The 23,237-nt window shown below is 40.5% G+C and overlaps 1 protein-coding gene across 3 annotated transcripts in view; it reads left to right on the plus strand.

The window, feature by feature from the left end:
• The window catches only part of MINDY3 (MINDY lysine 48 deubiquitinase 3), a 99,105-nt gene that overhangs the window by 50,406 nt on the left and 25,462 nt on the right, over window positions 1-23,237 (plus strand). The window lies entirely within an intron of this gene.

Below are 23,237 nucleotides of genomic sequence, written 5' to 3' on the forward strand. Positions count from 1 at the left end.
TCTATCTTGGAGAATGTTCCGTGCGCACTTGAGAAGAACGTGTAATCTGCTGTTTTTGGATGGAATGTCCGATATATATCAATTAAATCTATCTGGTCTATTGTGTCATTTAAAGCTTCTGTTTCCTTATTTATTTTCATTTTGGATGATCTGTCCATTGGTGTAAGTGAGGTGTTAAAGTCCCCCACTATTATTGTGTTACTGTCGATTTCCTCTTTTATAGCTGTTAGCAGTTGCCTTATGTATTGAGGTGCTCCTATGTTGGGTGCATATATATTTATAATTGTTATATCTTCTTCTTGGATTGATCCCTGGATCATTATGTAGTGTCCTTCCTTGTCTCTTGTAACATTCTTTAATTTAAAGTCTATTTTATCTGATATGAGTATAGCTACTCCAGCTTTCTTTTGATTTCCATTTGCATGGAATATCTTTTTCCATCCCATCACTTTCAGTCTGTATGTGTCCCTAGGTCTAAAGTGGGTCTCTTGTAGACAGCATATATATGGGTCTTGTTTTTGTATCCATTCAGCCAGTCTATGTCTTTTGGTTGGGGCATTTAATCCATTCACGTTTAAGGTAATTATCGATATGTATGTTCCTATGACCATTTTCTTAATTGTTTTGGGTTTGTTTTTGTAGGTCCTTTTCTTCTCTTGTGTTTCCCACTTAGAGAAGTTCCTTTAGCATTTGTTGTAGAGCTGGTTTGGTGGTGCTGAATTCTCTTAGCTTTTGCTTGTCTGTAAAGCTTTTGATTTCTCCATCAAATCTAAATGAGATCCTTGCCGGGTAGAGTAATCTTGGTTGTAGGTTCTTCCCTTTCATCACTTTAAGTATATCATGCCACTCCCTTCTGGCTTGCAGAGTTTCTGCTGAGAAATCAGCTGTTAACCTTATGGGAGTTCCCTTGTATGTTATTTGTCGTTTTTCCCTTGCTGCTTTCAATAATTTTTCTTTGTCTTTAATTTTTGCCACTTTGATTACTATGTGTCTCGGCGTGTTTCTCCTTGGGTTTATCCTGTATGGGACTCTCTGCGCTTCCTGGACTTGGGTGGCTATTTCCTTTCCCATGTTAGGGAAGTTTTCGACTATAATCTCTTCAAATATTTTCTCTGGTCCTTTCTCTCTCTCTTCTCCTTCTGGGACCCCTATAATGCGAATGTTGTTGCGTTTAATGTTGTCCCAGAGGTCTCTTAGGCTGTCTTCATTTCTTTTCATTCTTTTTTCTTTAGTCTGTTCCGCAGCAGTGAATTCCATCATTCTGTCTTCCAGGTCACTTATCCGTTCTTCTGCCTCAGTTATTCTGCTATTGATTCCTTCTAGTGTAGTTTTCATTTCAGTTATTGTATTGGTCATCTCTGTTTGTTTGTTCTTTAATTCTTCTAGGTCTTTGTTAATCATTTCTTGCATCTTCTCAATCTTTGCCTCCATTCTTATTCCAAGGTCCTGGATCATCTTCACTATCATTATTCTGAATTCATTTTCTGGAAGGTTGCCTATCTCCACTTCATTTAGTTGTTTTTCTGGGGTTTTTTCTTGTTCCTTCATCTGGTACATAGCCCTCTGCCTTTTCATCTTCTCTATCTTTCTGTAACTGTGGTTTTTGGTCCACAGGCTGCAGGATTATAGTTTTTCTTGCTTCTGTTGTCTGCCCTCTGGTGGTTGAGGCTATCTAAGAGGCTTGATGGGAGGCTCTGGTGGTGGGTAGAGCTGACTGTTGCTGTGGCGGTCAGAGCTCAGTAAAACCTTAATCCACTTGACTGTTGATGGGTGGGGCTGGGTTCCCTCCCTGTTGCTGTGACGGTCAGAGCTCAGTAAAACCTTAATCCACTTGACTGTTGATGGGTGGGGCTGGGTTCCCTCCCTGTTGGCTGTTTTGCCTGAGGCAACCCAACACTGGAGCCTACCCGTGCTCTTTGGTGGGGTTAATGGCAGACTCTGGGAGGGCTCACGCCAAGGAGAACCTCCCAGAACCTCTGCTGCCAGTGTCCTTATCCCCACGGTGAAACAGAGCCACCACTCGCCTCTGCAGGAGACCCCCCAACACCAGCAGGTAGGTCTGGTTCAGTCTCCCCCAGGCTCACTGCTCCTTCCCCTGGGTCCTGATGCACACATTACTTTGTGTGTGCCCTCCAAGAGTGGGGTCTCTGTTTCCCCCAGTCCCATCAAAGTCCTGCAATCCAATTCCCACTAGGCTTCAAAGTCTGATTCTCTAGGAATTCCTCCTCCCGTTGCCTGACCCCCAGGTTGGGAAGCCTGACGTGGGGCTCAGAACCTTTACTCCAGTGGGTGGACTTCTGTGGTATAAGTGTTCGCCAGTCTGTGAGTCACCCACCCAGCAGTTACGGGGTTTGATTTTACTCTGCTTGCGCCCCTCCTACCGTCTCACTGTGGCTTCTCCTCTGTCCTTGGACGTGGGGTATCCTCCTTGGTGAAGTCCAGGGTCTTCCTGTCAATGATGGTCCAGCAGTCAGTTGTGATTCTGGTGCTCTCGCAAGAGGGAGTGACAGCACGTCCTTCTACTCCGCCATCTTGGTTCCTCATTCATCTTCTTATCCGTAGGCCTCAGCCACTGCATTGAAAAGTGGAATTGAGCCATGAAGTACATAGAAAAACTTTAAAAACCCTGCCACACCAGTTGTGGACCTGACAAAACACACTCAGCGTACACCGTGGACGTCAGTCAAGGTTTTTAAATCTGTCTTCATGTATTTGCATCCTTGAAGCTACTAGTAATCCTGATAGGAAAGTGCACACACACATAAAGTGATTATAGAAAAGCTTACGTTAAGATTTCAGGTTCTTCTACTGTTATAAATCATAAAAACCAGGTAATTCAAATACCTTATCTCTCTTTTAGAACTCTTAAATTTTGTACTGATTGTTTTGATACTTACCTTTGTGTTTTCTCCATCTGGTATATAGACTGGCACATAGTGTAGAGAACTCATTAGTTTAATGAATAAAGCCTTTGCACGAATTTCCTATAGTTGGGTTCCAGTGACATTTATATCTTCTAAAAATATTTCCTCATGACTCACTCTGAAGCTTCTTAAAAGCACGGGTACTTCCTTTTCCGTGAATTTTAGCACAATTGAATTTGGATTGCTTGAACATGTTATCTTTATAGAGTTACAGGTAAAGAATTTTTCCCTTTGAAATAAAGTATTCTAAAGCTGGAAGAACATGTAAATGGTAAATAACATTGATGATACTTGATAGCATTTACTAGGTCCAATTTTAAATTTTTTTAAATGAAGCAGTATTTATATAGTTTTTACCATATAGAAAATACTGTAAATTTTGCTTTTCTTTATGTTACAAAAAGATCCATTATTTGGTCACTCTTTCTTGGATATTTATGTATTTGCACAAGTAATTTTGGCTATGGCTTTGTTTTTGTTATTCTGTTTGATTTTTGGTTTCTTTGTTTCTGGTAGGTAGGTTCACTTTATGTTCTTGGCCTGAAATGAACAACAGAGTTTTGTTCCCGGCCCCCCACCTGCCCCAGACCTTAATGTGAATGTTTATATCTTTTTCTATAAAACTGGTGTGTTTGTTTGTCTGGAAATGTATTTTGTGTGCTGATTTCTTTGTACTGATTATGATGAAGTAAAAAAGCATGTTTTAAGGTCACAGTTTTCAAGGCAGTCTGTAATTTGGCATTGTAAGATGCCTTTGAAAAGCAATCGTCTTCATGTGACTTACACACTGGAGGTGGTAATAGCTGCAGTTCTCTTCCTTCATGATATACCCACTTGTCAGATATTTACAGGGCGTATAATACGCGCCTGGCATTATGCAGGGTGCTGTGAATACATGGTAAGGGAAAGGATTAGGCACCTGTTTTTATGGAAGTGTGCATTTTAATGGGGGAGGCATTAATCAAAGAGTCACACTTATAAAATTACAGCTGTGATGGATGCTAACAAAACACAGGTCTGTAAAGCTTTAAGGAAGATTAGGAACGTCTCCTTGAGGAATTGATGTTGAAAATGAGCCCTGAGGCATCAGTAAGATGAAACTACAGGGGGAGGGAAAAAAGAGCATTCCCACCTAAAGAAACAGTTGGAGCAAGCAAACAGCCGTAGAAGAAAGGACTGTGGTGTGAACAACTGAGAGAAGAGCGGGAGCGCTGAGAACTGGGGGCGGGGCCGGGGGCAGGAGGAGGCTGCAAAGGTAGGCAGCCTGTGTGACTCTCTTCTAAGAGTAAGGACTGCCACTAGACTTTAAAAATCGGTGGGAGTAGTTTGGGGGGGAGATATGAAGAAAGGGAACAGGACTAAAAATGCATTTTGTAAAGATCACTCTGGCCAATTGTGGAAGACACGCACTGAAGGATATCCTAGGAGTAGGTGAACAAGACTCCAGTAGTCTTCCTGGTGAGCAAAGGGTGTAGTCTGGTCCAGGGGAATGATGATAGAGATGGATAGAAGTACAACTGACCCTTGAACAACACCAGGTTTGAACTGAGCGGGTCCACTTACACACGGATTATTTTTCCATAGTAAATCCTACACAATTCCCAGTTGGTTGGATCCCCAGGTGGTTGAATCCATGGATGCGGAACCACAGATACAGAGGAACCATGGATACATAGGACTGATTATAAGTTAAATGTGAGTTTTCGATGGTACTGAGGGTCAGCGCCCCTAACCCCTGCATTGTTCAAGGATCAACCGTATATAAATTTGAGAGATTTATACCTCAGTTAAGCTAACAGGACTTGGTGATAGATTGGCTAGGGTAGATGATGGGTGAGAAGCCTCATGAGATGTGTGTTTTTAATGATTAGATCTCAGCAGCTTTGCACTTGTTGAATGTACCCACTCATGATTAAAGCAATTTATTTTTCTTTGGCCAAATTGACCAGGTCAAGATACTGCAATGAAATGGCCCAACCAAATAATCCCACAGTGAGGTTTCCAAGTCCTGCCCACACAGACAGTGCTTTTTAGTTTTTCCACATACTAGCAGACCACCAAGGATCATCAGACATTTGAGGAATGCTAATGTGAAAAACAGAAATCAGGGACTTCCCTGGTGGTCCAGTGGTTAGAACCCCGCGATCTTACTGCAGGGGGCATAGGTTCAGTCCCTGGTTGGGGACTGTAAGATCCCACAAACCAAGTGGCTTGGCCAAAAAAAAGAAAAAGAAAAACAGAAATAAGAGCAAATAAGGAAAAAGCAACTGAAAAGATTAGAGACAGTGAAGGCATCAAAACAAAACTTAAGAAAACCAAAAACCATAAGAGAAGTTATTATATCCATGAAACTATGGAGGCCGTGAGGACAGAACATTTGAAGGACGAAAGAGAAACTGAAAACTTACTGAAAGAATTGAAAGGCAAATTGGAGAATTCTCTTTCCTCCATCATTGCTGTAGCTTCCTAACTGATGACTAGACCATGCTGTTGCCCTTCATGGGTCTGTAGTAGCTTCTCAATTCAGGACTAAAATGAGCCCATTAAAATGTAAGTCACTTCACGTCATTGGCTCCCTTTTCACTAAAAGTAAAAGCCAAAGTCCTTAGAATGACGCCCTAGGCCCTTCCTCCGCTAATCAGATTCCCTGTTGCCCTCTAATCCCATTTCCTACTACTCTCCCCTCCTGTCTTGCTTGGCCACGGTGGCCTTTCCTCTGCCTCAGAAGTGAGGCAAGCCCTCTGCCCCTGCTCTTCCCTTTAGGATCTTGCATCAGACGTCTGTGTAAAGGGTTCCTTCCTACCTCCAGGTCAGCATTCAAGTGTCACCTCCTTAGTGAGGCCTTCTCTGGCCACCTTTTCTAAAAGCTCAACCCCATCCTTTCCCCCTTTTCATTAGCATTCTCTCTCGCACTCATTCTCGAAAATAGATTTTTTGGCGGGGTTGGGGGGGCCATGCTGCACCACGCAGCTTGCAGGATTTTGGTTCCCTGTCCAAGGATTGAGCCCACACCATTGGCAGTGAAAGTGCGGAGTTCCAACCACTGCACCACCAGGGAATTCCCTCAAAAATAGATTTTTTAAAAAAATATTTACATATTTATTTATTTTGGCTGCACTGAGTGTTGGTTGCGGCCTGCAGGCTCTTATTTGCAGCATGTAGACTTCTTAGTTGCGGCATGTGGACTCTTAGTTGCAGCTAAGTGGTCATTGTGGTTTGATTTACATTTTCCTCATGACTGATGATGTTGATCATCTTTTTATGTCTTTTTGGCCATTTGTATATCTTCTTTGGAGAATTGTCTATTCAGGTCCCTTGTCTATTTTTGAATTGGGTTGTTTGTCTTTTTATTGAAATGTAAGATTTTAATAAATCCTGGTTACTAGGCACATACTATATGTCTTACTTATTTGTTTTATGTATTACCTGTCTCACTAGTAAGCTTTATGGCAGCAGGATTTTGGTCTGTTTTGTTTCTGTTTCCTAACACCAAGAACAGTGTCAGGCACAGTGCTCGTGCTCTATAGATTGCTGTTAAAGAAATAAATTAGCAGAAAACACTGAAGATTTATTTCACATTGTGATATAAGCATGTTGGTACTTGATAAAGGGGGAAAAGGGGACTTGAGTGTGCCAAGTTGTCTTCGGTCACAAGAATTCAGTAGATCCTGGTGGTCTGACATGGGCCCTCCTGGAGGCTGCTGTGGGAGGATGGTCCACCCCTGGTGCCTGGGTGCCCCTGAAGGCCCCCACGGTCCGTGGAGCTGATCCCTGCCGTGTGGCTGACAGGGTCTACATGCTCCGGCCGGGTGTCAGGCCTGTGGCTCTGAGGTGGGAGAGCCGAGTTCAGGACATTGGTCCACCAGTGACCTCCCGGCTCCACGTAATATCAAACGGCAAAAGCTCTCCCAGAGATCTCCATCTCAACGCTAAGACCCAGCTCCATTCAACGACCAGCAGGCTACAGTGCTGGGCACCCTATGCCAAACAATTAGCAAGACAGGAACACAACCCCACCCATTAGCACAGAGGCTGCCTAAAATCATACTAAGTTCACAGACACCTCAAAACACACCACTGGATGTAGTCCTGCCCACCAGAAAGACAAGATCCAGCCTCATCCACCAGAACACGGGCACCAGTACCCTCCACCAGGAAGCCTACACAACCCACTGAACCACCCTTACCCACTGGGGGCAGACACCAAAAACAATGGGAACTACGAACCTGCGAAAAGGAGACCCTAAACACAGTAAGTTAAGCAAAATGAGAAGGTAGAGAAACACACAGCAGATGAAGGAGCAAGGTAAAAACCCACCGGACCAAACAAATGAAGAGGAAATAAGCAGTCTACCTGAAAAAGAATTCAGAGTAATGATAGTAAAGATGATCCAAAATCTTGGAAATAGAATGGAGAACATATGAGGAAATAGAATGGAGAACATACGAGAAACGTTTAACAAGGACCTAGAAGAACTAAAGAGCAAACAAACAATGATGAACAACACAATAAATGAAATTAAAAGTTCTCTAGAAGGAATCAATAGCAGAATAACTGAGGCAGAAGAACAGATAAGTGACCTGTAAGATAAAATAGTGGAAATAATACCACAGAGCAGAATAAAGAAAAAAGAATGAAAAGAATTGGGGACAGTCTCAGAGACCTCTGGGACAACATTAAACGCACCAACATTCAAATTATAGGGATCCCAGAAGAAGAGAAGAGAAAAATAAAGGGACTGAGAAAATATTTGAAGAGATTATAGTTGAAAACTTCCCCAATATGGGGAAGGAAATAGTCAATCAAGGCCAGGAAGTGCAGAGAGTCCCACACAGGATAAATCCAAGGAGAAATACGCCAAGACATATATTAATCAAACTATCAAAAATTAAATATAAAGAAAAAATATTAAAAGCAGCAAGGGAAAAACAACAAATAACATACAAGGGAATCCATATAAGGTTAACAGCTAATCTTTCAGCAGAAACTCTGCAAGCCAGAAGGGAGTGGCAAGACATATTTAAAGTGATGAAAGGGAAAAACCTACAACCAAGATTACTGTATGCAGCAAGGATCTCATTCAGATTCGAAGGAGAAATTAAAACCTTTACAGACAAGCAAAAGCTAAGAGAATTCAGCACCACCAAACCAGCTTTACAACAAATGCTAAAGGAACTTCTCTAGGCAGGAAACCACAAGAGAACGAAAAGACCTACAATAACAAACACAAAACAATTAAGAAAATGGTAATAGGAACATATATATCAATAACTACCTTAAATGTAAATGGATTAAATGCTCCAACCAAAAGACATAGACTGGCTGAATGGATACAAAAACAAGACCTGTAGATCTGCTGTCTACAAGAGACCCACTTCAGACCTACGGACACATACAGACTGAAAGTGAGGGGATGGAAAAAGATATTCCATGCAAATGGAAATCAGAAGAAAGCTGGAGTAGCAATTCTCTTATCGGACAAAATAGACTTTAAAGTAAAGACTATTACAAGAGACAGAGAAGGATATTACATAATGATCAAGGGATCAATCCAAGAAGAAGATATAACAATTACAAATATTTATGCACCCAACATAGGAGCACCTCAATACATAAGGCTAATGCTAACAGCCATAAAAGGGGAAATTGACAGTAGTACAATCATAGTAGGGGACTTTAACACCCCACTTTCACCAATGGACAGATCATCCAAAATGAAAATAAATAAGGAAACACAAGCTTTAAATGATACATTAAATAAGATGGACTTCGTTGATATTTATAGGACATTCCATCCAAAAACAGCAGAATACACTTTCTTCTCAAGTGCTCATGGAACATTCTCCAGGATAGATCATATTTGGGTCACAAATCAAGCCTTGGTAAATTTAAGAATATTGAAATCGTATCAAGTATCTTTTCCGACCACAATGCTGTGAGACTAGCTATCAATTAGAAGAAAAAAACTGTAAAAAATACAAACACATGGCCGCTAAACCATACGCTACTAAATAACCAAGAGATCACTGAAGAAATCAAAAAATACCTAGAGACAAATGACAATGAAAACACAACCACCCAAAACCTATGGGATGCAGCAAAAGCAGTTCTAAGAGGGAAGTTTATAGCAATACAATCCTACCTCAAGAAACAAGGAAATCTCAAATAACCTAACCTTTCACCTAAAGTATTTAGAGAAAGAAAAACAAGGAACCCCCAAAATTAACAGAAGGAAAGAAATCATAAAGATCAGATCAGAAATAAATGAAGGAAACAATAGCAAAAATCAATAAAACTAACAGCTGTTTCATTGAGAAGATTAAAAAAATTGATAAGCCGTTAGCCAGACTCATCAGGAAAAAAATGGAGAAGACTCAAATCAACAGAATTAGAAATGAAAAAGGAGAAGTAACAACTGACAATGAAGAAATACAAAGGATCATGAAAGATTACACAGGCAACTATATGCCAATAAAATGGACAACCTGGGAGAAATGGACAATTTCTTAGAAAAGCACAACCTTCTGAGACTGAACCAGGAAGAAATAGAAAATATAAACAGAGCAATCACAAGCACTGAAATTGAGACTGTGATTAAAAGTTTTCCAACAAACAAAAGCCCAGGACCAGAGGGCTTCACAGGCGAATTCTATCAGACATTTAGAGAAGAGCTAACACCTGTCCTTCTCCAACTCTTCCAAAATATATAGCAGAGGGAGGAACACTCCCAAACTCATTCTACAAGGCCACCATCACCCTGATAGTGAAACCAGACAAAGATGTCACAAAGAAAGAAAACTACAGGCCAATATCACTGATGAACATAGATGCAAAAATCCTCCACAAAATACTAGCAAACAGAATCCAACAGCACATTAATCCAAACAATCATACACCATGATCAAGTGGGGTTTATCCCAGGAATGCAAGGATTCTTCAATATACGCAAATCAATCAATGTGATACACCATATTAACAAATTGAAGGAGAAAAACCATATGATCATCTCAATAAATGCAGAAAAAGCTTTTGACAAAATTCAGCAGCCATTTATGATAAAAAAAAAACTCTCCAGAAAGTAGGCATAGAGGGAACTTACCTTGACATAATAAAGGCCATATGTGACAAACCCACAGCCAACATCGTTCTCAATGGTGAAAAACTGAAACCATTTCCTCTAAGATAAGGAACAAGACAAGGTTGCCCACCCTCACCACTATTATTCAACATAGTTTTGGAAGTTTTAGCCATGGCAGTCAGAGAAGAAAAAGAAATAAAAGGAATCCAAATCAGAAAAGAAGAAGTAAAACTGTCACTGTTTGCAGATGACATGATACTATACATAGAGAATCCTAAAGATGCTACCAGAAAACTACTAGAGCTAATCAATGAATTTGGTAAAGTAGCAGGATACAAAATTAATGCACAGAAGTCTCTTGCATTCCTATACACTAATGATGAAAAATCTGAAAGAGAAATTAAGGAAACACTCCCATTTACCACTGCAACAAAAAGAATAAAATACCTAGGAATAAACCTACCTAAGGAGACAAAAGACCTGTATGCAGAAAACTATAAGACACTGATGAAAGAAATTAAAAATGATACTAACAGATGGAGAGATATACCACGTTCTTGGATTGGAAGAATCAACATTGTGAAAATGACTATACTACCCAAAGCAATCTACAGATTCAGTCCAATCCCTATCAAACTACCAATGGCATTTTTCACAGAACTAGAACAATAAGTTTCACAATTTGTATGGAAACACAAAAGACCCCGAATAGCCAAAGCAATCTTGAGAAAGAAAAATGGAGCTGGAGGAATCAGGTTCCCAGACTTCAGACTGTACTACAGAGCTACAGTAATCAAGACAGTATGGTACTAGCACAAAAACAGAAATATACGTCAATGGATAGAAAGTCCAGAGATAAACCCATGCACCTATGGTCACCTTATTTTTGATAAAGGAGGCAAGAATATACAGTGGAGAAAAGACATCCTCTTCAATCAGTGGTGCTGGGAATACTGGACAGCTACATGTAAAAGAATGAAATTAGTACACTCCCTAACACCAGACACAAAAATAAACTCAAAAGAGATTAAAGAGCTAAATGTAAGGCCAGACACTATAAAACTCTTAGAGGAAAACATAGGCAGAACACTCTATGACAGAAATCACAGCAAGATCCTTTTTGACCCACCTCCTAGAGAAATGGAAATAAAAATAAACAAATGCGACCTAATGAAACTTAAAAGCTTTTGCACAGCAAAGGAAACCATAAACAAGACAGAAGAGAACCCTCAGAATGGGAGAAAATATTTGCAAATGAAGCAACTGACAAAGGATTAATCTCCAAAATTTACAAGCAGTTCATGCAGCTGAATATCAAAAAAACAAACAATCCAATCCAAAAATGGGCAGAAGACCTAAACAGACGTTTCTCCAAAGAAGATATACAGATTGCCAACAAACACGTGAAAGGATGCTCAACATCACTAATCATTAGAGAAATGCAAATCAAAACTACAGTGAGGTATCAACTCACACCAGTCAGAGTGGCCATCATCAAAAAATCTACAAACAATAAATGCTGGAAAGGGTGTGGGGAAAAGGGAACCCTCTTGCACTGTTGTTGGGAATGGAAATTGATACAGCCACTATGGAGAACAGTATGGAGGTTCCTTAAAAAACTAAAAATAGAACTACCATATGACCCAACAATCCCACTAATGGGCATATACCCTGAGAAAACCATAATTCAAAAAGAGTCATGTACCACAATGTTCATTGCAGCTCTATTTACAATAGCCAGGACATGGAAGCAATCTAAGTGTCCATCAACAAATGAATGGATAAAGAAGATGTGGCTCATATATACAATGGAATATTACTCAGCTATAAAAAGAAACGCAATTGAGTTATTTGTAGTGAGGTGGATGGACCTAGAGTCTGTCATACAGAGTGAAGTAAGTCAGAAAGAGAAAAACAAATACCGTGTGCTAACACATATATATGGAATCTAAAAAAAAAAAATGGTTCTGATGAACCTAGGGCCAGGACAGGAATAAAGACACAGTCATAGAGAATGGACTTGACATGGGGAGGGGGAAGGGTAAGCTGGGACGAAGTGAGAGAGTGGCATGGACATATATACACTACCAAATGTAAAATAGAGAGCTAGTGGGAAGCAGCCGCATAGCACAGGGAGATCAGCTCGGTGTGTGACCACCTAGAGGGATGGAATAGGGAGGGTGGGAGGGAGACGGAAGAGAGAGGAGATATGGGGATATATGTATATGTATAGCTGTTTCACTTTGTTATAAAGCAGAAATTAACATACCATTGTAAAGCAATTATACTCCCATAAAGTTGTTTAAAAAAAATTATTCAATAGATCCCTAAGCTTATAAATCAAGAAATAACAGTTAATGCATGCAGTATCGTATATGGAGACAAAAACAGAATAACTTGCTTTTATTCTTCTGCCTGATCAACTTAAATACATATAACATACACAGATTCTTTTTCCAGATTAGTGAATAAAAACAATTTTGATGAGTATTTGTAAGTAAACATTGTCACATTATATACGCCATCATATTTAAAATTTGCCTTCATGGTTTGAGGATGGGTAAGAAAATTGTTTCTATTCAGTGAAATAACTGTTTTGGTTTTTCTTTTTGAGATGAACAGTTTATCTTTAGGAGTCTAAGTAATTACAATTTTTTAAAAAGAGGTATAAGTTTGTCATTTTAAATTTCAGTGCCAATCTGTTTACTTAATAAAATCACTTGATATTTGAGATGTCCAATGGCCCAGAACTTATTTTTATATCATTGGAACCGTCTTCTTGACCCATAGAGAATCACTGAACACATTTTGTAGGACTGGGAGAGACTTCACAATTGTTTTATTTGAATGTCAATGTTGAAAATAAATTTAATAACCTTTATGAACAGGTTGTAAAACTTCAGATAATTTATGACCATCTTCTCTATGTAATCTTTAAATTTTTAAATTGAACTCTGCCATGTTTTATAAATCAACTTTTCTATCCAATGTAGACATGGTCATCTTTTTAATCTTAACATCTGTGTGAAGCAAAAAATATGATATTGTATTCTGATGTATTTTAGAGAATGTGGTTGAAAAAAATGTAGCTTGCTATCCTATGTAAATAGGAGTTTTCTACTTAATATTGAGGGGCAAAAGCACAGAATCTAACTGCAGGGACCTTTTAGGAACTCAGTCATCAAGCAGCAGGGGTTTCACAAAACCCGCAATAGAAGGTTTCCTGGTGAAGAGAGGACAGTCCGATGACACAGTAGAGACGTTCTGCATCTCCAGATTTCTGGGAAGGACTTTTTTGACACCAGCTCTCTAGGCTGGCAAGCGTCTTCTCCTTCAGTTTGCTCCTTTCTCTCCTGCACTTTCGAGAAGCACCAGAGAAAAACTCTGCAAGGCGTGTTTTCCACTGTGAAGCAGACCCTCTGCCTTCAGGGGTCCCCTAGGCTTGCGCCTGGACTTGGACTAGACCCCTTGGAAAGTGGGCACCTGAAGAGCCGTCAGGGATGCAGCATGCACTCTTGGGGGCACAGGTTCACAAGAAAGGTTTGGAATGAACCTGGGCTGCAGAAGGAGAAGGGAGGTCCTGTGAGCCATGGCCCAGAAGGGGACCGTACTTGGGTGTTGCCGTGACGATGGATGTGCCTGCAGAGGCGGGAAGAGGAGGCACCCGAAGCTCGGCCGGCGGTCTCCTCCTGCCCACTGAGCCGCGCAAGTTCATAGCTCTGCCCTTGCCTTGGGCACAGCGGCAGCGCCTCTGTCCCTGGGACGTACGTGAGGGAGGGCCTCTAGAAAGGCTGCTGGTTTAGATGAAACCAGGAGGCTAAGTAAGGCTCAGGCTGTCCGCTGGAGACAGTGGCTGGGGGGCTCCTGTCTCGGCGCCGCCAGCCCCGCCTCAGCCCCCGGTATCCAGCCGGGCCAGTGGGAGAACTGGGAAGGGCCTGCCCCCTCTTCACTGTGGCTAGTGTTCGCTAGGCCAGTTCCGGTGCACCAGTGATGCAGTGTGTTCCCTCTTGTTTCCCTCCGAGTTCCCCCTTTTCAGGGTCTCTGGAGGATTTTGTTGTTGTTGTTTCTCTCCCTCTCATTTGCGTTTGAGGATCGTGGTCAGTGGAGCCCCGCCATCCCCTGGAGGGACGCTGTGGTTTCTGTGCGAAGGGGCACCTGCTGCCGCTTTGATGAGGGTGAAGGGCAGCGGGTTGCCGTGTGTTATATTCATGCCCCTCCACCACCACGGGCGATGCTTTAAAGGTTCAGCTCCTGTACAGAGAAGGATTTGCTAAGTTTGCTGTTGGGTGTCAGCATCAGGACCCATGGGGGTCCTCCCCACCCACGCGTCCCACCGGGCACCTTGACTCTTCGAACCAAAGTTCCTGAAAGAGGCACAGCCCGGCCTGGTCCGCAACCTCAGGGGCCTGGGATCCCTGTGGCGCTTCCTGAAGTCCAGGTTGGCTGAGGCCAGCTGGAAGGGGGGTTCCTCCAACAGCCCAGGTGCCAGCCGGTCCCTACCTGGGACCCTTCCCTCCCACCCAGCCGGGGGGCCGGGTTCCAAAGCGGTGAGCGAGCTCGTGGACTGGCATGGGGCTGGAGGCTCCCAGCCCCGCCGGGCAGTGTGTCCAGGGCCATTCAGATGCCAAGCATCAGGAAATCATTTTGTGCAACCACCTGAAGCAGAGATATTTTTTAAAAAGCATAAATTATTCTCAGTTGTTCTGTGATGATCCTGCCGTTTTCTTTTCCCCGTGACTTCGCACCAGTGATTCTTTCACATCAGGTGAATCTTGGGAAAGCCTTGGTGCCCCTCCCTCCCGGGCCCCACTCAGTACCCATGCGTGTGCACCCCCAGCCTTTCTCAGCAGTTAAGACGTTCTAGGCAATGCCGTAGGCACAGCTGACTGTGTCTCTCTGAGTGCAAGAAACTCAAGTCATCTTAAAAAAATGCAAAAAAAAAATTTACAAAAAAACAAAACACACACAAAAAAATCTTTTTTAGGCCAGAGTTTTCTACAGGTACTAATAAATATTTTTCTTAATCGTTATAAGTTTTATGTGTTTAATATTTCTTAATACCAGTAGCATTAATTTATACTTTTGTAGCAACACAATATTTTTATAAACAGCCAGTGCTTTGGCTCAAGTCTCCACAAGGGGCTTATGCAGGGTTTTCTTGGGACCTGTGTACAGTGTACTGTATTTAAGAAAAAAAGTTACCTAGTGTCACCCTTGCTGTGTTAATTAACAAAAGACGTTGTTTCTGGTCTCCTGTGTCATTGGTGTGGACCCAGCAGTTATCCAAGGAGTCACGTTGCATGGGGGTTGAGTTGACGGTTCTTGTGATATGTAAACCCCCAAGACCAAACTTGAGGGTTTATTTAGGCTTTTTTTCTGTTTGTCCTTTGGATTTTTGGTTTCATTTCGTTTTGGTACCGTTTGCCATTTACAGCCAAATCAGTTTTGTGGTGTTTAAAACTTTTACTGATGTCAAATGGAGGGAAGGAACAGGAAAAAAAAAAAAAAAAAAAAAGATTTTTACAAATGGAGGGAAGGAACAGAAAAAAAAAAACATTTTTACAAAGTAATAAAATCTAAAACTGAGCTGTTTAAATGTTGTTCTTTTTACCTGTCTGTTCTTGTCCAAAAGTGGGACATTCCCAGGGAGAAGAGGAAGGTTCCACTTGGTTCCTTAAATCGCCAAAAGCCCCTGCCCACAATTCAGCACCCCCTAGCCTCCGAATTCTTGCAACATTATTTCCCAGTTGGTTGATGCCAAGGCAAAAAGACATCCTTGTAATGGTTAGGGAGGATCAGTTGCTTAAATGATTTCATCTCAGTGTTGTATTTATGGTTTTACAATAAAACGACCTTTGTTGGGGGGAAAGGATGTCGGTGAGGTGAATTGTAGTACAGTGTACATAAATGGACTTCTTCAAAGAAGGAAACAATTTCTATTAAGTAGGATAGAGAGTGTTCCAAGCAGGCCTTCTGAACTATGGCAGAATAAAACCTTTGGATCTGTACCTTGTGAGGGAGCGAGCCCTGTGTGCATGGGCAGGGTATGCAGGTATACCATGGTACTCTTCATGAGTTAGTTGAAAACTTGCAGATCTCCTGCACAGGTAAAAGAAATGATTTTGAATAGTTGATGCTTAAGGAATTTAGAACTTTATTGTTAAAACAAGATGGTGTAACATTTGTTTTATAATATATTAAATCTTTTCTCCTTTTAGAAGCCAGGCCTTTTCATACTGAGACATGTTAATACACTTTAAATGCTCAAATATTACCTGATAGAACATTTGGACATTTGTCCTGTTATGTTTTTCTTCTCTCTAATCATCATTTTTTCCTTTGCCTCATTGACTTCCTTTTTTATATTTGGGGCCTAAGATTAAATTACTTGGGTCACTTTCATATTTTCCCCTTGAATTGGAACTAATTATGGAATTAATTTTCAATGCAAATTCAAGACGAGGCCTTTAAATTTGAAAATATGATACTTTAATATTATTGGAATTATATATATAAAATGTTAGACAAATAAATTTGTCGTTTTTGGTTTTGTGCACTTGAATCTCTGGGAGGACAGCTGCTGACCCAACATAAAGGTAGTCGGAACCTACCTGTAACATCTCATTCCGTCTTCAGAAGATCAGTGACTGATTTCCTTGGTAATCCGTTTCAGACTTTCTTTTGAAGTTGGGAAGATGAGTTTTACATTCCTTTTTGTTCTCTTTTATGGTTATAAAAGGACTCTTTGCATGTGTATACAGAGTGTCACCTTTGACCTTTCCTATGACAAAGCAGTTTTCCTTTTAGATAAGAACATATGAAAACACACTTCTGTTTAAAGGCACAGTATATAGAGAAACTGAATTCAATGCAAAGGAGAAACAAAACTTTTCACTGTTCCTGCACGAGCAGACTGCTTTTACAGCGGTATCTGCTCCTGGGAATCTAGACGGGATTCTGTCTACAGAGCAAGCTCCTTTGTGTGTCACTCCTCGGCGTAACATTAGCAAGACGACTGCAGTTACACGATAGAGCCCTTTTTTAGGGTGTTCAAAAGTTGGACAGCTCAACTTTACCATTAATGCATTCCTCTACATGTATCCACACAGTTTTAAGGAAACGAAGTAAAATGATGCTTTATAGATCTTATTTATTATAAAGAAAATTCACTCCTTTGTATCTTTAATTACTGGGTAGAAGTCTTGGGAGTTGGAGTATCATTAGAGTCACAGCTGGGCGTTCTGTAAAATACTAGGGTTTTCCTGTGTATTAACGCGGTTTAGTCATCCCAGCCATTTATCCGAAGTAAATTGTAGAGTTTGTGCATTTGTTTAAATTTCATGCCTTATCTGCTACAGAAAGGAAATGGATTTAAGAGCTAAAGTATTAATTTTTATAGTTTAAATCATAACTTGTCATGTTTCTGTATTGGTTTTTATGAATTTTTTTCTCTTAGTTATCTCAGTCGTGTCAGTGATGTCACCCAGCTTACTGAAGTTAGTCCCTCTTTCCATTTGAATTTGTTTCTTATAACTTTTTGTTACAGTAGAACCCAAATAATTGTCCAGACAAGATAAAGTATCGCTGATATAAAGGCCTAAAGGCGTTCTGTTATGAGTCAAGTCCATGAGTTTTCATTAGAATCAGCATTGAGGAGTCCACATCTCTACCTGGCCGTCTAGAATTGATGAAAATAATTGTAGCAAATGGAGTGGGTAGCAGAAAAGGCCTTATAGCATATACTTAATGTACGATAGTAAGTATTAACAAGTGTATGATTCTGTTTGTTTTCCTGTGCTGCTGTGTACGTTATCATCTGCCCAGATTGCGGTCAAAATCCTGCTCAGCATTCGTGGTCCAGCCTTGCTTGACATCTTTTGTGATGTGATTGCTGATTCTCTTACTCCCTTATGCTCCTGTAATTTCTTTAAACTTTCTACCTTCTTGTGATCAGGGGTACTACCTGATTTATCTGCTTTCCCCCAGTACCTAGTAGAGCAAACACTGGGCATGGTGCTAAGTACTGTTGAAATGCAAGGATTAATAATACATTATAGGGACTTCCCTGGCGGTCCAGTGGTTAAGACTCCGCGCTTCCACTGCAGGGGGCACGGGTTCAATCCCTGGTCGGGGAACTAAGATCCCGAATGCCACGCCGTGCGGCCAAAAATAATAATAATAATAATACATTATAATAGTTTACTAGGTAATTCTACTGAGTGTTTGCTACGTATCAGGCACTATGATAAGCATCTTACATGCATTTGTCATTCAATTCTCAGTGCAACCCTGTAAAATACGTTCCGTTTTCATCTACATTTTATACTCTGGGGCCAGAGAAAAATAACACCTACTGGCTAAAGCAAGGATTCTGTCTCCCGAGCTTTTAGCTACTTCTGTCCCTTAGGAAAACAAACAAATTATTATTCTAGTGTGAAACAGAGCTGAAAGAGGGGAGGGGTGTGCAGAGGGATGATACTTGAATTAAAGGACATGATGTGTATTAGACTTAGATGAAATGAAGAATGTATTCTAGTCTTGGGAAAAGAGTAAGCAAAAAGGCAAGAGATGTGGGATGGGAAACTTCGTGCTATATTTGGAGAACAGTAATTGGTTCAGTATGGCTGAACCATACTCGTTGTGCTGGGAGATTAAGATGGAAGCAGAAATTGGGATCAGGTACAGTACCAGCTGAAATAATCATTTCTCCCCAGACCATCTTCACTATACTATGTTTGCATGCTTATCTTGATATGAAAGGCTAAACATGAACATTCAAGTCATGAATGTAAAGCCTATTCGTGGAAGTAGAACAGTTACTTAATGAACAGTAAGAACTTCTCTGTGAAGCTTGATAAAACTTGGGTATTAAAAATTGAATATTTTCACTATTTTTCACAGTCAAACCTTGTTTAAAATAGTAGGAAAGGAGGTAGGATTTGGGGGAATGTAGGGTCAGGGAGGTCCCTCACTTTGCATTTATACTAATCCAAGCCTACCAAGCTTAGATGGCCAGTGTTGTGTGGACTGCAACGTCAGTCGTCTTTCTAGGTATCCAGAAAGACGTGTGCATCACCTCCAGACTCTGCACGTTCGGAGCCAGTTCATTCTCCCATCAAAGCTGATTTCCCTGCCTGACTACTCCTTGCCTCTCAGTTCTCAGTCCTCTTCAGCTCTTTCAGTTCCCCTTGTGCTATGCTAATTCACATCTTTCTGCCTCTCATGATTCTGTTCCTGCCAGCTAGAACTTCCTACCCTCTTTCCTCTCTCAGATGAGACCTAAAATATCATCTTTGTAAAACCTAGTAAGGTGATTAAGATATCATTATATCTGCAGATGTGTCAAAAGAAGGCATGTTTACTAAGTGTTAGAGCATTTGGGGAAAAAATATATTCTCTAAATCATGGGTCAGCAAACTATGGCCCATAGGCCAAATCAAGCCCTACCACCTATTTTGTAATTTATTGGAACACAGCCATGTGCATTTGTTTATATATCGTACCATCTTGCTGCCTATGCATTGTATTATCATGCTATGTTATGGCCTGCAAAGCCAAAAATATTTACTTTTTGGCCCATTACAGAAAACATCTGGCAACCCTTACTCTAAATGAACACCTGTTAAACCAGAGTATGCCAGGAGTTTTCCCTAGGCTTCATCTGATCTTTCTATATCAGGCCAGGCCTATTCAAACAAGAGCTAAGAACACATTCTCTGAAGCCTAATTTTTTTATATGTTCATAACCAGAGGCAGATGATAAGCAGTGAACATTTTATTAAGTTTAATTTTTTTCTACATAAGCATAGTATATTTTTTATTTGTAGCACTTGGAACTTAGAGATGAGGCATCAGGTAGTTCACGTTAATTTTTTTTTTTTTTTTTTTTTTTGCACGCCTGCATTTTCTGAAATCTTTAATGCCAGAGAATTTGATGCGGACCTTTTTCTCTGGCTAAAAATGGAATCTTCCTTGTTCCCCCAACTTTATAAATGGTAGTAATTTCCCAAAACTTCACTTTGTAGGAAGATTAAAATGATGCTTCATTTATATTCTCTGCCACCTCTTCCCCCAAAAGAGTGTTTGTTTTATTTTGACCAAGAAAAACAATATTCCCTTTCCTTCTATTTAGATCATACTTTTACTTAATATTTAGAAATTTTGAAGTAGTGTTGTAAAACTCATTTCAAACTGTGCCTCATCACTTACTAGTAATAAAGGTTGAAATGCAACAGATGGTGAATAGGAAGAATGACTATATCTTCATCTTGTGTCTCCAAGTGTTCCCCCTTGCGTAAAATCTCATTTACAGCTGTATACCTTCTCCTCCATGAGAATTTCAGTGACAGTACTCATCCACAAATTCCAACAGCCATTCTAAAGGGAAGAATTGAAGAAAGAAGGGAGAGTTGGAAATAGTTCATGGGGCTAAAGCTTATTCTGGAATACATGTAGAAATGTTTGCAGTTCAGGTTTGGGAGTGGTAAAAGAAGCTAAGGAGTAATAATAACGATAGCCCTGTGCTAGTAATTGCTCCCTAAATCTGAGAGCTGATGCTGCAATCCTAGCCTTGGTATAAAGGTAATTATAGAGCTAAGACTGTCCTGGGGGACGTATTGGACAAAGAAAAGCGCTTTAAGAAATATTGTTAAAAATAGGTTAAATGAACAAATTTAACCCAAGAATCTGGCAGTATTCTACGAGAATTTTAAATGCCTTCTTTCTTTGGCCCAGCAATCCTACTCTGGAACTATGTCCTGCCGATACTGCTGTTCATGTATGAAATTACATGTTCAAGTTTATTTGGTGCAGCATTGGTTATGGCAAAAGGTTAGACACAATCCAAGGGTCCAGCAATTAAGGACTGGATCATAAAATCAGAAAGGCATTGAAGGTTGAACCAGATGAAAGCATGTCCCTTGACATGTGTATTAGCTACAAAATAACATTGAAAATGCACGAAAAGGAGACCCTAAAAGTTGCTAACACGGGATGGTAAAAGGGAAATAATTGTACATTACCAAATTTTACTGTTATAAAATAACAGATTTTTTTTTTTAAAGATGGTTCTATTTTTTTTTTAATTAATTTATTTATTTTTGGCCATGTTGGGTCTTCGTTTCTGCGCGAGGGCTTTCTCTAGTTGCGGTGCATGGGGGCCACTCTTCATCGCGGTGCGCGGGCCTCTCACTGTCGTGGCCTCTCTTGTTGCGGAGCACAGGCTCCAGACGCACAGGCTCGGTAGTTGTGGCTCACAGGCCCAGTTGCTCCGTGGCATGTGGGATCTTCCCAGACCAGGGCTCGAACCCGGGTCCCCTGCATTGGCAGGCAGATTCTCAACCACTGTGCCACCAGGGAAGCCCATAAAATAACAGATTTTAAAAAGTATTTTATCATTTATTTTAACACATTAAAACTGTGTAGGAGCTTGTATATATTCTGTTGTTTTGATTCCCATACCCATTTGATTTCTACTCCTATATGAACCAAATATACTATTGAGGTGTTCAGGCATGGCCCAGTAAGAACTACTCTAGGGGCTTCCCTGGTGGCGCAGTGGTTAAGAATCTGCCTGCCAACGCAGGGGACACGGGTTCAAGCCCTGGTCCGGGAAGATCCCACATGCCGCAGAGCAACTAAGCCTGTGCGCCACAACTACTGAGCCTGTGCTCTAGAGCCCGCGAGCCACAACTACCGAGCCCGTGTGCCACAACTACTGAATCCCACGCACCTAGAGCCCATGCTCTGCAACAAGAGAAGCCCGCGCACCACAGTGAAGAGTAGCCCCCCGCTCACCACAGCTAGAGAAAGCCCACATGCAGCAACGAAGACCCAACCAACGCAGCCAAAAATTAATTAATTAATTAATTAAGTTTTAAAAAGGAACTACTCTAATTGACTGTTAGAGTTTATTCCTTCATCTTTGAGGTAAGGGTGGGATGATTAGGACAAAAGTTAATTAGTACATTTCTTACAAAAATGTATTTCCACAGAGAAACAGCAATTTAAATACTTTTTAACTTTTATACCCCACAACTTCTTTTTTATTTTTTATTGAAGTATAGTTGATTTACAATGTTGAGTTAGTTTCTGGTGTATAGTAAAGTGATTCAGTTATACAAATATATATACTCTTTTTCATATTCTTTTCCATTATGGTTTATTACAGGATATTGAATATAGTTCTCCATGCTATACAGAAGACCACGTTGTTTATCTATTTTATATATAGTTGTTTGTATCAGCTAATCCGAAACTCCGAATTTATCCCTCCCGCACCCCCTTTCCCCTTTGGTAACCATAAGTTTGTTTTCTGTGTCTGTGAGTCTGTTTCTGTTTTGAAATAAGTTCGTTTGTATCATATTTTAGATTGCACATGTAAGTGATATCATACAGTATTTGACTTTCTCTTTCTGGCTTAATGTAGTATGATAATCTCTAGGTGCATCCCGGTTACTACGAACGGCATTATTTCATTCTTTTTTTATGGCTAATTAGTATTCCATTGTGTGTATATGTGTGTGTGTGTATATATATATATATCCATTCATCTGTGAATGGGCATTTAGGTTTCTTCCATGTCTTGGCTATTGTAAACAGTGCTGCTATGAACATTGGGGTGCATGTATCCTTTCAAACCATGGGTTTCCCCAGATCCATGCCCAGGAGTGGGATTGCTGGATCATATGGTAGCTCTATTTTTAGTTTTTTAAGGAACCTCCACACTGTTCTCCATAGTGGCTGCACCTACACTCCCACCAACAGTGCAGGAGGGTTCCCTTTTCTCCACACCCTCTCCAGCATTTATTATTTGTAGAGTTTTTAATGATGTGGCCATTCTGACCAGTGTAAGGTGGTACCTCATTGTAGTTCTGAATCCATTTCTCTGATAATTAGCCATGAGCAGGTTTCCATGTGCCTGTTGGCCATCTGTATGTCTTCTTTGGAGAAATGTCTATTTAGGTCTTCTGCCCATTTTCTGAATGGGTGGTTTGTTTTTTTGTTACTGAGTTGTATGAGCTGTTTGTATATTTTGGAAATTGAGCCCTTGTCAGTTGCATCATTTGCAAATATTTTTTCCCATTCTGTAGGTTGTCTTTTTGTTTTCTTTATGGTTTCCTTTGCTGTGCAAAAGCTTCTAAGTTTGATTAGGTCCCATTTGTTTATTTTTGCTTTTATTTCTATTGCCTTGGGAGACTGACCTAAGAAAACATTGCTATGGTTTATGTCAGAA

The sequence above is a fragment of the Balaenoptera ricei genome, chromosome 2 (genome assembly GCF_028023285.1).
Source record: "Balaenoptera ricei isolate mBalRic1 chromosome 2, mBalRic1.hap2, whole genome shotgun sequence".
NCBI classification, from domain to species: domain Eukaryota; kingdom Metazoa; phylum Chordata; class Mammalia; order Artiodactyla; family Balaenopteridae; genus Balaenoptera; species Balaenoptera ricei.